This window comes from Colossoma macropomum, unplaced genomic scaffold (genome assembly GCF_904425465.1).
Source record: "Colossoma macropomum unplaced genomic scaffold, Colossoma_macropomum, whole genome shotgun sequence".
In the NCBI taxonomy this organism is placed as follows: Eukaryota; Metazoa; Chordata; class Actinopteri; order Characiformes; family Serrasalmidae; genus Colossoma; species Colossoma macropomum.
The window spans coordinates 41876720-41892165 of NW_023494787.1; positions in this window are offsets into that span (position 1 = coordinate 41876720).

Here is a 15446-nt window from a genome sequence, read left to right on the forward strand (position 1 = left end):
GCGTTTGAAGAATATATGAATATGGTGATAGTGGGGGGCTGGTCTGTACTACTTTCGTATGGCGAGACAGATAATGAGACTCTAATAGTATGTTTGTGCTATTAAACCTTTAAAAGTAAATGGGCCCAAAATTCAATTCTTTGGAGCACTTCCTTAGAATATAACCACTACTGGCTTCCTAAAGTACCTTCCAACGGATGGTTCTTCAAAGAACGATTTTTGGAAATGAAAAATGAAATTGTAAGGGTTCTGTACCAAGTAAAGGTTGTTCTAGGAACCTTGTGCCCAAAACAAGAACTTTTCATGAGCCTTTTCTTTTAAGAGTGTAAAATCCCAAAAAGGCTGCTTGGTTAACATTCATGTACTTTTTCTTTTTAAATATTAGATAGGGCAGGAAAAAGGGACTTTTCAAAAGCTGCTCAAGAACAAAAGTGACAGACAAAGCAATTTAACACTTATACATGCTGATAAGTCATCTTCCTCTAATGATTAGCATTACCTCATAATGCATTCTGCACAGAAAAATTCCCCTTTGCATTCAACCGCCAGCTAATAACTAGTGGTCTAGGTGTCAGTTAAACATTTCCGAATGCTATATTTCCTGTTAAAGGTCAACCAGTATTCACATTCAACTGACTTTGCCCAAATTGCTGCAAAAGCCACAGATTTAAATCTAGGACGAGCAAAGTGTAATACTGTCCATATTAATAGATGAAATGAATGTTGAACCATTAAGACTGGGAACCCTATCCAGCATAACAATCTGCATTAAGCAGAGCTTATGTGAACTGATTGGCTTTTTGTAGTTCAAAGGCTGAGAGTATAGTTCTGTACACTAGTTGATATTCCTGTGTTCCACCTAAGTGGGTGTTTGGCTGAATTTGAGAGAATGCTCCCATTCAGAGTACTAGAATCACTCATCACTCTCAGATGAGTTCGTCACATCTACCCACTCTTCTGTCTGTGCTATGGCCCAGCCTCAGCTGTTTTCCACCACATCGCGTAAGGAAGACATCAGAGAGCGAGAGAGAAGCATTTCCTTGCAACATCAGCGCCCAGTCCAAGACATCACAGAAACACGTCACAGAAAGAGATAGTGAGGGAAAGAATGCAGATACAGAGGCAGAGATTGTGCACTTGTTCATTGATCAGAATACTTTTTCAGGCATTTAATGCCTTCTTCTCCTTCACTGTAATGAACGGATGAATTTTAGTTTGTCGATCTCCAAGAGAGTCTTTAACTTTAAGGCAGCTTGTGTGATTATGCTACCTTTCTCTTATTCTTGCACTCCAGGTCTCGTTCTTTGCGCCTGTCTTGTGTTATTCTCCCCCTGGGTCTCCCTCGCTTTGTTTAGCTGTCTCTCCCACAGTGGAACAGGAAATTGAAATATGCTAATTAGGAAAAAGGCGCATGAGATGCTGGGCTGGAAGAAAAGACTTTGAAAGTAAGTAAACCATGCTCTCGTCTCAGTCCATGGAGAGTGGAGCACAGGGGAACACAGGGGAACACGGGAACACAGGGGAACAAGGGCATTTTCAGATGACAAGTTAGCACATCCCCTACACGCTTCCACTGTGATCATCACTGATTTGGAGATAAACAAACACCTTACTTGAGTCTGTTTTGAACTGTGGTTTCCGGTGAGACACTCTTCTTATAACAGCTCTTGAAAAGCTTCATTATGTACGTAACAAATATGTATATATACACCGATAAGGCATAACATTATGACCACCTCCTTGTTTCTACGTTCATTGTCCATTTTATCAGCTCCCCTTACTATATATGCAGCAACACTGATGTGATGGTGTTGTGTTAGCTTGTGTTGTGCTGGTACTAGTGGATCAGACACAGCAGTGCTGCTGAAGTTTTAAACACTGTGTCCACTCACTGTCCACTCTATTAGACACTCCTACCTTGTCAGTCCACCTTGTAGATGTAAAGTCAGAGACGATAGCTCATCTGCTGCTGCAGTTTGTGTTACTCATCCTCTAGTCCTTCATCAGTGGTCACAGGACACTGGTCACAGGACGCTGTTGGCTGGATATTTTTTGTTTGCGGACTATTCTCAGTCCAGCAGTGACACTGAGGTGTTTAAAAACTCCAGCAGCCCTGCTGTGTCTGATCCACTTGTACTAACACAACACACACTAACACACCACTACCACATCAGTGTTACTGCAATGCTGAGAATGATCCACCACCCAAATAGTACCTGCTCTGTGGGGGTCCATGGGGGTCCTGACCACTGAAGAACAGGGTAAAATGGGGGTAAGAAAGTATGCAGAGAAACAGATGGACTACAGTCTGTAATTGTAGAACTACAAAGTGCAACTATATAGTAAGGGGAGCTGATAAAATGGACAATGAGCGTAGAAACAAGGATGTGGTCATAATGTTATGCCTGATTGGTGTATATATAGTAGTATTGTATGATTGTATGGGGCCCACCAAAAAATTATTACAATACTGGAAAATTACCTTTGAGTACTTTTGAGAGTGTTATTTAAGCCTTAGACATCTGCTCTGGGTTGCTCTTTGTCACTGGAGTTTGAGTATCTAAAAATGACTAAAAGAGCCCTCAGAGGCCTTCAGAAGGTGAATGCCTATGAGCCTGGGAAGTGGTTTGAGAATGGTTTCCAAAATATTAGAAATCAGTTCCACTGTTTGGAAGATCATCTACAAGAAGAGAAGATTTAAAACCACTCGCAACATGTACAAGCCAGGTTGCCCCAGCAATTTTAACCCCAGAACAGACTGTAAGATGCTAAAAGAAGTCTTTAAGAACTCCAAAATTTCATCTACCATTAGAACAAGACTGCACAAATTTGACCTACATTGGAGGTGCGCCTGTAGGATTTGCTGTCTAAAAAGAAAATTGGGGCAAGAAAAAAGTTTGCAAACTAATATCTAGGCAAGGACCACGACATCTACAACAATGTGCTACGGACAGGCAAGTCAAAGATAGAGATGTTTGGCCACAGTACCTGAAGCCATGTTTGGCAAAAATCAAGGACTACATTTGATCAGAAGAACATCATACCAACTGTAAAGTATGATGGAAGTATTGTGGTTTGGGGCTGCTTTGCTGCCTCACGGCCTGGCCAACTTGCAGTATTAGAATCAACTCAATTCTCATTCAGTTGAGTGCTTGAGGAGAATGTAAGGACATCTGCCAAAAAGTTGAAGCTGAAATGTGGACCTTCCAAGAGGATAAAGATCCCAAACATACAAGTAAATCCACCAAGGAATGGCTCAAAAGGAAGAATGGAGGGTTGTGGAATGGCCTAACCAAAGCCCAGATCTAAATCTTTTTTGAAACAGGCTGTGCATGCAAGAAGCCCCTCAAACACTACACAGTTGGAATAATGCTGCATGAAGGTGTGAGAAAGAAATTCTCCCCGTAGATGCCAGAAGCTGATAGACAGATATAGGGAATGCCTGCATAGAGTCGTTTCTGTCAAAAGGGACAGTACCAGCTAGTGAAGCTTTTTAACTTTTTTTTTCAACAGAAAAAATCACATTTCAGTATATATATATATATATATATATATATATATATATATATATATATATATATATATATATATAAATTTCTTTTTGTTCTCTTACGTAACATTTATTTATACATACTGTTTAGCTGATGATCAAATACTGATATGATGTCAAAAAGAGGAAACATTTCACGTGATGTACTGACTTCTTCACATGACTGCATAACATCACATGCATATAATTACCCCAACTTTCTCTACCAGTAGTTCCCATGGTGGTAAAACTGACCTAGTTCTTGCAAAGTGGCAGAAGTTGTGCAGCTACGAGTGTACCAGGGTTTTTACACACATGCCAGTGTCACTGCTAGGTTGATATTGATCCACCCATCTAACTAAGAGCAGCTCTTTGGTCAGAAAGTGACTGACATAAATTATCTCTGGCAATAGATTAGCAAATTCAACTACTTTAAGGTGCACCAGTTGCACCTACACAGCTTGTATAATCTCCATAGAAGAGCACTGGTAATAATGAGGTGGGATGCTCTGGACAAGCCGCATGGTAAACCTAAGGTTACCATGCCCCATGCCAAGTGTGGTACACTTCTATAACCTAAGAATAGCTTAACCCATTTGCACTGCAGTCAATGTATTTACTGGATGATAAGCCTTAGTATGTAATAAGCCTGAGATTATAAGAGGTTAAACAGTGATTCACTGTTGATCCGGTACAATTAATTTCAGTTCCGATATGAATAGATTCAGGTATGTTACAGTTCTCATGCCTCTGTATTCTGTGTTTCTTACGGAATGTCTTGAGTCTGTAAAACATGGCCTTCCTATAAAATCATAGCATAAAATTACAAAGCATGACAGGAGTGATTTCATCCAGAAAATGTTTTGAACACAGGCCAATGGTGTGTTTTCAGTGAAGTTTTGGCTTTGTGGTATATGTAAGGGTTGTTCCTTGTTTCTGACAAAAAAAACAAATCAACATTCCACCACTGCAACTGATGCCAAAAGTTGGGATGCTCCACTAGGGTGATGCCTAAGTGACTAATGTTTTAGTGCTGTTATTATTAACCCTCTGGGTCCACAAACTCGCACAGGCATCAGCCTCAATACTTGTGTATATGTTTCTTTATCTTTTCAATCATTCAGCACAGAAATATGGTTTAACTGTTTCCTGAATCTGTAGAGTCAGCCTTTTGGGTACCATTGCACAAGATCTTATGTCACTCACATCTAGAGTTGTGAGGCTATGAAGAGGGGTCAAAAAACGCACCATCTGCCTCTCACCGTGTTTAACTGGTGGATTTGTGTGTCCATTTACATTTTGTGTAAAACCAATGGACACTCAGGAAATCACTAAGCCCTTACCCATCATTTTGCATTTTGATATTAAACATGTGGGTATCATATTATATGCAAGTGCCTTAAAGGAGCATTTAAGAAGACAAAAATTGAGAAAATGCCCTTAGATTCCAGAGGGTTAAATCTATAAGTGCATTTACATGCACTCAATAATCCGATCATAATCAGATTTCTGCAGTTATCTGATTATTCAAATGGTCATGTAAACACAGTACTCTGGTCTAGAAATCTGATTAAGAAATCTGATAAAGAGAGCTGGATTTTAGCTCAGTAATCAGATTTCTCAGTGCATGTATACTCTTACTCTGATTTCTTTCAGATTTCAAGTATGCGCGTGTGCGAAAACAGACCGGAAATATAAGAGAGCAGCATTGCCGCAAGATGGCAGAAACACTTTTGGAGTGACGCTGAAACCAAATACATGCTTGACGAAATGAGGGACTTAAATATTCTTCATCTTCTTGATGATGTATGTTCATATTTTCAGATAAAGTGGCGCAATGTGTTTTTTTTAAAAAGCCGCAGAATGAAGTTTGAGTTTTACATCACGTTTCCATGACGTCTTCTTCTGTGAGTTTATTGGCTCGTTGCAAAGCAGAAAACTGATTACTGTCTGACTCATGTAAACCTGGAGTTTCCCCATTATCTGATTACTCAAGTGCATATTAACGGATCAGATTACGGACAAAATCTGTTTTTTTTTTTTTTTGCAGTTATCGGAATATTAAGTGCATGTAAATGCACTCAATCATTGCAACTCTATGTAAATTAAAACAAAGTTGGAAGTTGGAACTGAACTTACTCAAATTCAATGGATAATTGACAATAAAGGTATGTAAATATATTCGATTCCATTAAATAATTTTCTATATTACATAATGATGCATAATGTCTTACGACTCCAGCAGAGAACAGTAAATGACTGTACTAAATACTGCTGATATTTTTTGAAGTGACATAAAGGTCATCCTACATAATCGTAGTTTCCACCTCACAGCGGCAGAGGGCGACATCTGCTCTGTGTGTGGGTCCCAGGGGGTCTGACACAGGTGAACTGACAACAGTTGCAAATGAACTCTGTTTTCTGTCAGACAAGACTGTCAGCCTGCATGTAATGCTTGCATCAGTAGCTACCAGCAAAACACCAAAGTCATTGCCACACTTCGGCTAATCAACAAGGAGGGAAAAAACGATACAGATGATTAGAGATCCTGCTTCGGTTTCTTTTTCTCTTATTCGTACAATTATTTGAAGATGAGAATAGACAAAGTTTGGCTCGTATACATTTACATATAATTTTGAAAGTGATCTGCAGCTTTGACAGAAAGAATCAAATGATTCACAGAGCAAGGACAGGGAAAATCCAACTAAATAAAGAACAATGTGTGAATGTGTCACCACTCTCTCAGTTTCAGCCTGTACCGCAGCGGAGAGATGAGAAAAAAACTGATACAGTATATGGGGACATAAAAATGACTCATATGATGGTGGTGTGCCCGAATCGCTCGCTCGCTCTCTGTCTCTGTCTCTCTCCCTTTCTCTCTCTCTCTCTGTCTCTCTCTCTGTCTCTCTCTCTCTCTCTCTCTCTCTCTCTCTCTCTCTCTCTGTCTCTCTCTCTCTTTCTCTCTCTCTCTCTCTCTCTTTTTGTCAGTTCTTCGTTAGTCTCTGATGTGGTCACTGTTTCTGATTCGAGTTCTCTTTTTACGATGAATTTGAAGCAAAACTCACTCTTCTTGTGTCTCCACACTTCCTTGTTCTATTTTTGGGCCTCCTGGGCCTAGTATATAAAAAAAAACATACTTACACGTGAACCATGACTTGCACATGAAGAGTCATGTCAGTTTCACTTGAGAGTTTTGGGTTTTTTTGTTTGTTTGTTTTTTTGCTGTTAGTAGTAAATATTATTCCCCTGACATATCCAAATCCCACCTCTGAAGTCCAAAAAGGTCCATCTGGTTAATATGACTTTTGTACCTTCTTTATTTACACTACACTAATACACTAATGGCATATTAAAAATGCCATTAAGGACTACCTTGAGTTATTTCATATGCAAAAAATCACATGCATTCAAGCACAGGTTTTTAAACCCAGGGTGCTGTCAAAGTTTATTAAAAAAACATATAGATTTCCTAATATATGCAGTGGGGATCACTCAAGGCCTTCTAGGCCTTCAGAGAAGGCCTAATTATTTCTGTAAACAAAAAAAAGTTTTTAATTTTTTTCCATGTAAGTAATCTTCATGCTTGTTGTATTTAAACTTCCCAAGTATGATAATAATTTTTCTATTTCATTGTTAAGTTTTGGTTGGAAACAAAAGGGTTAAACACCCAATAGAAAATTATCCAATCAAATTTTTGGAGTGGTCTTTTGTAGATGATTAATAAACTCTAAAAGGATTATTAGTAACACATCAACAGCATATCAGTGAAGTAGCAGTAGTGAAGCATCTGAATACATTGACGTAAATATCTTGTAGATGTTCTGTTGATACATTACTTACATTAAGTAGATGTATTGTTAATATGTTACTTCCATTACGCAAAACCTAACCTTACCCAACCTTACCCAAAACCTGACCCTAACCCTGGCCCTAATCCCAACCCTAACCTTAACCTCAACCCAAAACCTAATCCTAACCCCTCACCCTGGCCCTAATCCTAACCTTAACCTCAACCCAAAACCTTAATTCTAACCCTCATATGTTTTTGACATGTTACTGAGAGTCCGTTGAGTGTTTGTTTAATGCAAAAATGAACCACTGAAAATAAAGTGTCACCACTTTTTTCCTCTGTGGTATCCAGACAGTTACAGCTATTCAAGCTCTCCCATTGATTACAACCTTAGAAGCTGAACTGAAGGCCTAATTTGTCAGATAACTGCCAGTATAAATTGGAACTGATCAAGGAATGAGCCAGTCACGTTTTGATTTACAATGTGTGGGCCCAATTTTGTGAGAATAATATCACTCTGGGTCTTCTGGAAGTCCTACATATGTCACTGAGTGTTTAGGAGAGGCAGCCTTACGATGATGGCATCATGCTGGGAGGGTGAAGGCTACCACATACTTCCTCTGAGACACTTGAAGGGCCATTTTTTCAAACTATCACTAGCTCAACGTCATTGGACAGCTCAGCAACTTTGGAGAAGAACATTGTCAGCTCAAGAGGCATCTGCATTTGTTAGCATTGTGCTGAGAGACACGGAGAGGGAAGGCCAGATTTCTTTGAAGCACAGAAAGCAAGTCACCAGAACTGAATGGAAGCTGTAATAAAAGCAGAGTGGACACAATCAATATTGAAAATGCTGTTTAGTCCCTGTGGGTTCTGTGTAACTTTCTGTTAAAGGAGCAATATGTAAGATGACCCATCCTATCGAATTCATACTCCACATAGTCCCTCCTCCTCCCTCTTCTCTCCTCCCCCTTGTTTTTACCAGTCTAGAGGAAACGTTGCGAGTTCAGCATCAAACTTCATTCCTTTTACCCACCAAGGACAGTCTCCAGTGGTGGAAAGCAACGCCAGTGTTAACTCTTCTTTTGCTTCTATTTACTTTTTATCTTTGTGGTTTCTTGGCAGTGTGGTGGCCAATCTCACATCCCCATCCTGATTTCACTTCCCTTGGTTTCCGGTCACAACTTTCGCAGTGTTAGTGGATGAATTGTACATATCACAGCTGTCAATCAACAACGCTGGGAGGACCCTCAAAAGGCTTAGGTAGATATGCATGTGCCTGAATTTTTGTGAACTTTAATATATTTGTAAAGCAACTGATTTAAATGAGTTTTACAGTTAACAGTATGGTTAAAGTGTGCTTAAAGTGTGCTAACTTGCTCATGGGTCCTTGGGAAGTGAAATCAATACGGGGATGTGAGATTGGGCTTCACACCAGGAGCTCCTGTTCCTTCTTCACCCCTCATGTTGGACTAATGGCAGACTCGACGCTATAGTGACTCACTATCACCTCTTGAGGTCCAAAGTGGTATTATGAGACAGAATGGGCCGGGACCAGGTGGTTAGCATGCTAATTTCATTAGCTATCACTGCAAGGTGTTACATAGACGTCTTTAACATCAGTCAACATCAAAACAATTTTATGATTGTTTTACAATTTCAGTTCATTTTGGAATATTTTAAGCTAAAAATCTTTCAAATTGCTCCTTTAAATGTATGTTTTCTGATTTGAAAATAAAATAACCTAATGACAAGAAGTAAAGTAAGTGAACGGTGGTCTCTAACTTTTGCACAGTACTGGATGTGTAGTGTGAGTGTTTCTGAATTTTGGAATAGCAATAATACACATTTTGGGAATGTCAGTCTTGTGTTTTTTTTTTTCCAAGAGTGATAATGGGCATCACTGCTTTGGTTTCCTGTATTTTGGGGGGTGGGGGGCATATGGTAGGCCATTGGTACTCTAGCTAGCACATTGTGTATAAAACGGTAGCACTGCAACCTTTCCTGTGAGCTGCGAAGATGTTCGGAAGAACAGCTGTAAAAACATCAAGTAAAGCAAGGGATCTCAGTATGACAGTGCAGTGGGATCTTGTGAAAGATCTACTGATTAACAGCTCTCCGAGAAAACTATTTGACTAACAGGCAGTAACAGTATTTGAAAGTGTCTATGATAACAATCTTATGAGTGTTGCAAAACATAATGGGTTGACATTATTTCCTGGGAAAAATGATCTTATTACTCATTACTTCACTTGTACATTACTCTCCTCAACCCACTTGTACAAGCTGTACAAAGGAAACCCAGGAGTCCTTTTGAGTACTTAGAGTTATTTAGAAAGAAATAGCCAATCACAGTAAACCTGCTTTAAAAGACATGCCAGCATCCCTGCCTTTGAACAACACCCAACCAGTTAATAACTGATTAAAATGAACGGCCATGATCTTTGCAAAGTGTTCACGTCATCCAAATTTTCATATTTTTTGTTCTGAGAATGAACTAAATTAGCCACATTAATGATTAATGTGCAGTATTCTGTTGTATCTGCACTGTACCCGTTTACACATTTTGCGTGAGATTTGTGTACTTAAAGATAAACTGAGTTTCAATACAGAAGCAGAAGTAATTCTACATACAATGAGGGGTAAAACATCCCAGTTGAATGGCAGCAACTAAATCAAAGAAAATATAAACCCTGAGAAACCTGAGAACAGACGTAATTTCTTATTTTATTACCTTTATTTATCCATTTGTACATATTCAATGGTTATCCGTTCATCTAATGATTATTTCTGCAGTGGATCGCCGCAAGCATTTGAGCCCACTTGGGCTCTGAGCCCACTGGCCAGGTCAGTAATCTATCCCTGATGGTTGATAGTGTTTGAAAACCAAGAAACCAGCCAGAAACAGTCAAAAAAAACAGCTGTCTTGAAAAAACTTATGAATAATCTTTTATTCTTAAATGACAATCAATTCTGGTCTGCTTAAGTCAGGTTGAGATTCTCTCTTCTTCAGCAAGGGGAATTTTATCCATCAGTTTCATATTAGTAGAATTCGATGCTTTAACAGATTGTTTTCCAAATTAACAGCACTTTCCACACTCGCACTGCGCTGGTCATATTCACAATCGACGTCACAGTTAGCTGACACAGGCACCACACAAGCACACGGATTACAAGTTGCGCACCTCTTATTAGGTCAGTGACTGTAATGTGATGACAAGAATTTAAAGAGTACTACATTACATTACTTAGTTATAGAAAAAAGTAATCACATTACTGTAACATGTACCACATTACTCCCAACACAGGTTGGATACTGATACAATTTGTGCATTATCACTGTTTTAACACATTTTGTGTCAAGTTAGAAGAACACAGCACGTCTCTTACCCAGATTATGTCTTTAAAACACACTGGTGAACACTCTACCTGTGTTAAATGGGATAATAACAATAAGTGTTAGTGACGAGTAATGAGTAAAGAGTAACACAAAATGTGTTGACCTTAACTGGATACAATGGATCTCATTCACCAACCATTCTTAAGAAGAAATGGCAACACTTTCTATGAATGTCACCTTTGTAAGCATCTATAAACACATTCATAACATGTCATAATGCATTCATAAGGCATTATAAACATGGCTATAAATATTTATAAAAATACATTAAACATTATAGCCATGCTTATTATGCATTATGGATTGTTAACATAATACATCATAAGTACTGATCATAACAAATTATAAGAGCTCATAAGTCATTTTTGTCTGCTATAAGTAAAGTGAAGCGTACTGTACTAAAGCCTCCTCCAGTGTTAAGAGTGAGGCTACAAGTTGAAGTATTTACTGAAGGATTTACTGAAACACTTCAACGTACAAAGTACAGCACATTACAGGCTTCAAATGTCAGATATTAAACTGTTGCTGCCATCAGTGTTTTACCCAATGTGGGAAAGGTAATGTACACCACTGTTAGCTTGGTATTTGTCTTTACTTTACACTCTCCAAGCTGGGACTGACTTCTTTGGCACTGACAGTATAGCATTTTATCAACACTGCTTATAATGCATTATATTAACAATTCATAATGTATAATAAACATGGCTATAAAGTGTAATTAATTTTTATAAATGTTTATAATCATGTTTATAATGCCGTATGAATGTATTATAACATGTTATGAATGTGTTTATAGATGCTTACAAATGTGACATTCATAGAAAGTGTTACCGAAGAAATTTCTGAAATACTTTTGGTAACACTTTCTATGAATGTCACCTTCGTAAGCATCTATAAACACATTCATAACATGTTATAATACATTCACACTAAAACATACACAATAAAGCACATTACAGGCTTCAAATGTCAGAGTTTAAACTAGTGCTGCCATCAGTGTTTTACCCAGTGTGGGAAAGGTAATGTACACCACCGTTAGCTTGGTATGTGTCTTTACTTTACACTCTCCAAGCTGGGACTGACTTCTTTGGCACTGACATTATAACATGTTATTAATACTATTTATAATGCATTATACTAACAATTAATAATGTATAATAAACATAGCTATAAAGTGCAATTCAGTGTAATTCTTTTTTATAAATATTTATAACCATGTTTATAATGCCTTATGAATACATTATAACATGTTATAAATGTGTTTATAGATGCTTACAAAGGTGACATTCATAGAAAGTGTTACCACACTTTCTATGAATACCATGTCTAGGAGCATCTATAAACACATTCATAACATGCATTCATCAGGCATTATAAACATGGCTACAAATATTTCTAAAAATGAATTACGCTTTATAGCCATGTTTATTATGTATAATGAATTGTTAACATAATGCATTATAAGTAGTCTTAACAATATGATATATTGTCAGTGCCAAAGAAGTCAGTCTCAGCTTGCAGAGTGTTAAGTAAACTGAGACAAATAAGCTTATTCACACTATGGCATTTGCAATATTTTATTTCTATTCACTATAGGTGTTGTCAGGGCTGGACCTTTGGGACAAGAATAATTAGATGCCAACCCCAAACAAGTTGGCAAGCCCAGAGTTATTACTACAGTATGCTTTCCTTAACCAGTGCTCACACTTCAAAAAATCACATTTTGGCCCAATCCCATTTCAACACTTAGCCCTACCTGTTTTGCGTGTTCACACCTAGGGGTAAAGTGAAGTTTTACTTCAACATGGCCCTCCAAAGGGAGGTTTTTCAGAGACACACTCCAAATTGCTAGGAGTATGTTGATGTGTTGATAGCTTGTTTACTGTTCCACCTTAAATGGAACTGGAAAATTCAAATAAGAAACTGGTGAATAGCTGACTTCAGATTCATATCACCAAAGAATTAGGGGTGGGCGATAAGAACGCCTACAGAGCCTAACAGTAGCCTGTTAATAAAGCAATGTTGTATTTTATTTGGGGGTTGTCCCATTTCCTAGAGGAAGATTTCAACCATTACACCTTGTAACGCAGTTCCAATGGGCAAGGTGACAATCGAAAACAATGGGTAGGGGTAAAAATAAGAAATGGGAAGTACCCATCTGATCCCTCCCCTGAAACCCCCTGTGACACCACGCTCAGCGGTGGTGTCTAACATTAACCACTAGAAACCTTCACTTCGTCACACTACACTGCAATAATGCTAATTTCCGCTGGCATTCTATTAGATATGCAGTGTTACGTTGGCGCCAAACTGACAGTGGTGAACAGTGACTTTCCCACGTAAAATACCACTGATGGCACCACTTGTTTACAGTCTGACATTTTAAGCTTGTAATGTGCTTTACATTGTATGCTGTTGTGTTTCAGTAAATTCTTCAGTCTCACTCTCTTTTATTGGAGGAACCTTTAATAAAGTCTCCCCTTACTAAGAACTGACAAATACAACTTTTAAGCTCTTATAACATGATATGAACACTACTTACAATGCATTATGTTAACTATTCATAATGCATAATAAGCATGGCTATAAAGTGTAATACATTTTTATAAATACTTATAGCCCCGTTAATGATGCCTTGCGAATACATTATGACATGTTGTGAATGTTTTCATAGATTCTTATAGACATGGTATTTATAAAAAGTATTGCTGAAATTTATTCTTAAAACCTGCTCATGCAGTTTCTACGAAGATTCTGATGTTCTAATGTTTTCTTACTTGGGATTCGTTCTCAGGTAAGAACACAATCTACACACACTCAAGAGCACAAAGGCTTGAACAATTCTGCGTTTTAAGAACACGTCACGAATCTGATGTCGACTTTTCGTAGGACCTTTCTCAAGAACACATTTCAGAAAAAACATAGGAAGATATTGGCGAATGAGGCCTATTGTCTGCTTTGAAGGTGTGCTGTAAGACTCCCATTTCCTTTAGAATTAATAACGCTTCTATCTATCCGCCTATCTATCTGTCTACCTATCTGTGCGCATCTGTGTGGCGGCTGGAAGCGGAACGTTCCAGAGGGGCGTTTGAGGGAGGTTTCCTAAGCGACTGAGTCAGCGAAAGAGCGGGTCTGAGGTACCTGTTCTGTTGTAGACCTCTTCCCCCACCCCCCCACTTCCTCTCCCCTGATCAGTAGAGACTCGGGGCCAGGCTGAGAGCAGGCCTGCAGCGTGGGCGAGCTCACAGCCACTTCTTAGAACAAGACACAGATGAAAGGAAACCCAAACCAGACCAAAAAAGTTTACCATGTAAACTTGAGATGAAAACTGATATCAAAGCAATAAACATATGTGCTTTTGTTTATAGAGGGGGAAAAAAGGAAAGTCTGCTGTTGGACAAATGGTATTAAATCGCGCCACAAGTGTCTTTTCATAGCAAACTACAGGTAAGGAGCACATACATACACACACTGAGGCTTGGGGGACAAAAGTGTGCAAGCATACCGAAAAGACCTTTCAGAAGGTTGTGATGGTACATCCGGAGTGTCAGTCAGTGACTGGCTTGCTTTCGCCTGTGGGCCAACAGCAAAAGCCAAACCACAGCCTTGCAGCTTGTGTGCAGCAACGGTGCTTGTATTGTGTATGAATGCATTTGGGGGGAGTTATCCTCCCCATATGTAACCCAAAGTAGCATTTACAGCAGCAGCAAGTGCTTTTTCTTATTGACAAGTTTATTTATTTTTGAAAAAAAAAATGACATACAAAAATGCTAAGTGAAAATTAAATAACATTAAATGTAACATTTAAAGTCTGCATTGCAGAAACTTCATACAACAATTATTTATACAATTCATAATTATTTCAAAATATAAAAACAGCTAAAAACCTTGGAAATATGTCAGATATATCTGTAAAATTATACAGACAGTTTAAAGGCATTTCAGTAAACAATAAATACCTTTTAAAGACTCTTATTGACAGGATGGCTAGCAGTTATCAAGACAGCCTATTAAACATTGTGCAAAATAACAGTATGCAATAAGTGGTTTACAGGGTGACATAATGAACAAAAAAGGGCTTTAATGTCTTATTAATGACCAAGCAAGGTATTTTTCAGGATAAAAGTGCTTACCTAATTATGTACAGTGCAGTGCGATAGTCAGAAAGTATCCTCTTTTATTTCATTTACAGTCAAAACTGCCATTAAGTAAAAGTCCTTCATTTTCAAAGAGATTTCCGAGGAGATTAGTTAGTTAGAAAAGGCAAAGTCAAAGGAAAGTAAATGAAAAAAACAGGAGTTTCCAAAACTATATCAATGATACAGAGAAACCAGGGTTGCTGATGGCTGTGCCCAAACTGTCCCCATCAGATAAACAGCACTTAAAGCTTTCATCTTTGAGAGAGAGGGGAAAATCAGCCCCCACTCTTGCTGAATAAATCCACAGGTGTTCCTGTCCATATTTCTGCTGTATGTAGACATTCAACACTGAGAAAAGGAATTAGATTAAAAAAAAATGAATTGAAGAAGCTGCTGGTGTTCTCAGAACAATGGACTGACCACCCGAGAATCCAGACCTCAACATCACTGAATGTGTTTGGGATTACTTTGATCATGAGAAGCAGACAATGCAACCAACTTCTAAGACTGAACTTTGGAGGTGTGGAAAAATATCCCTGCAGATTTCTTTGAAAAACTGAAAGCAAGTCTCCTGAAACAAATGAAAGC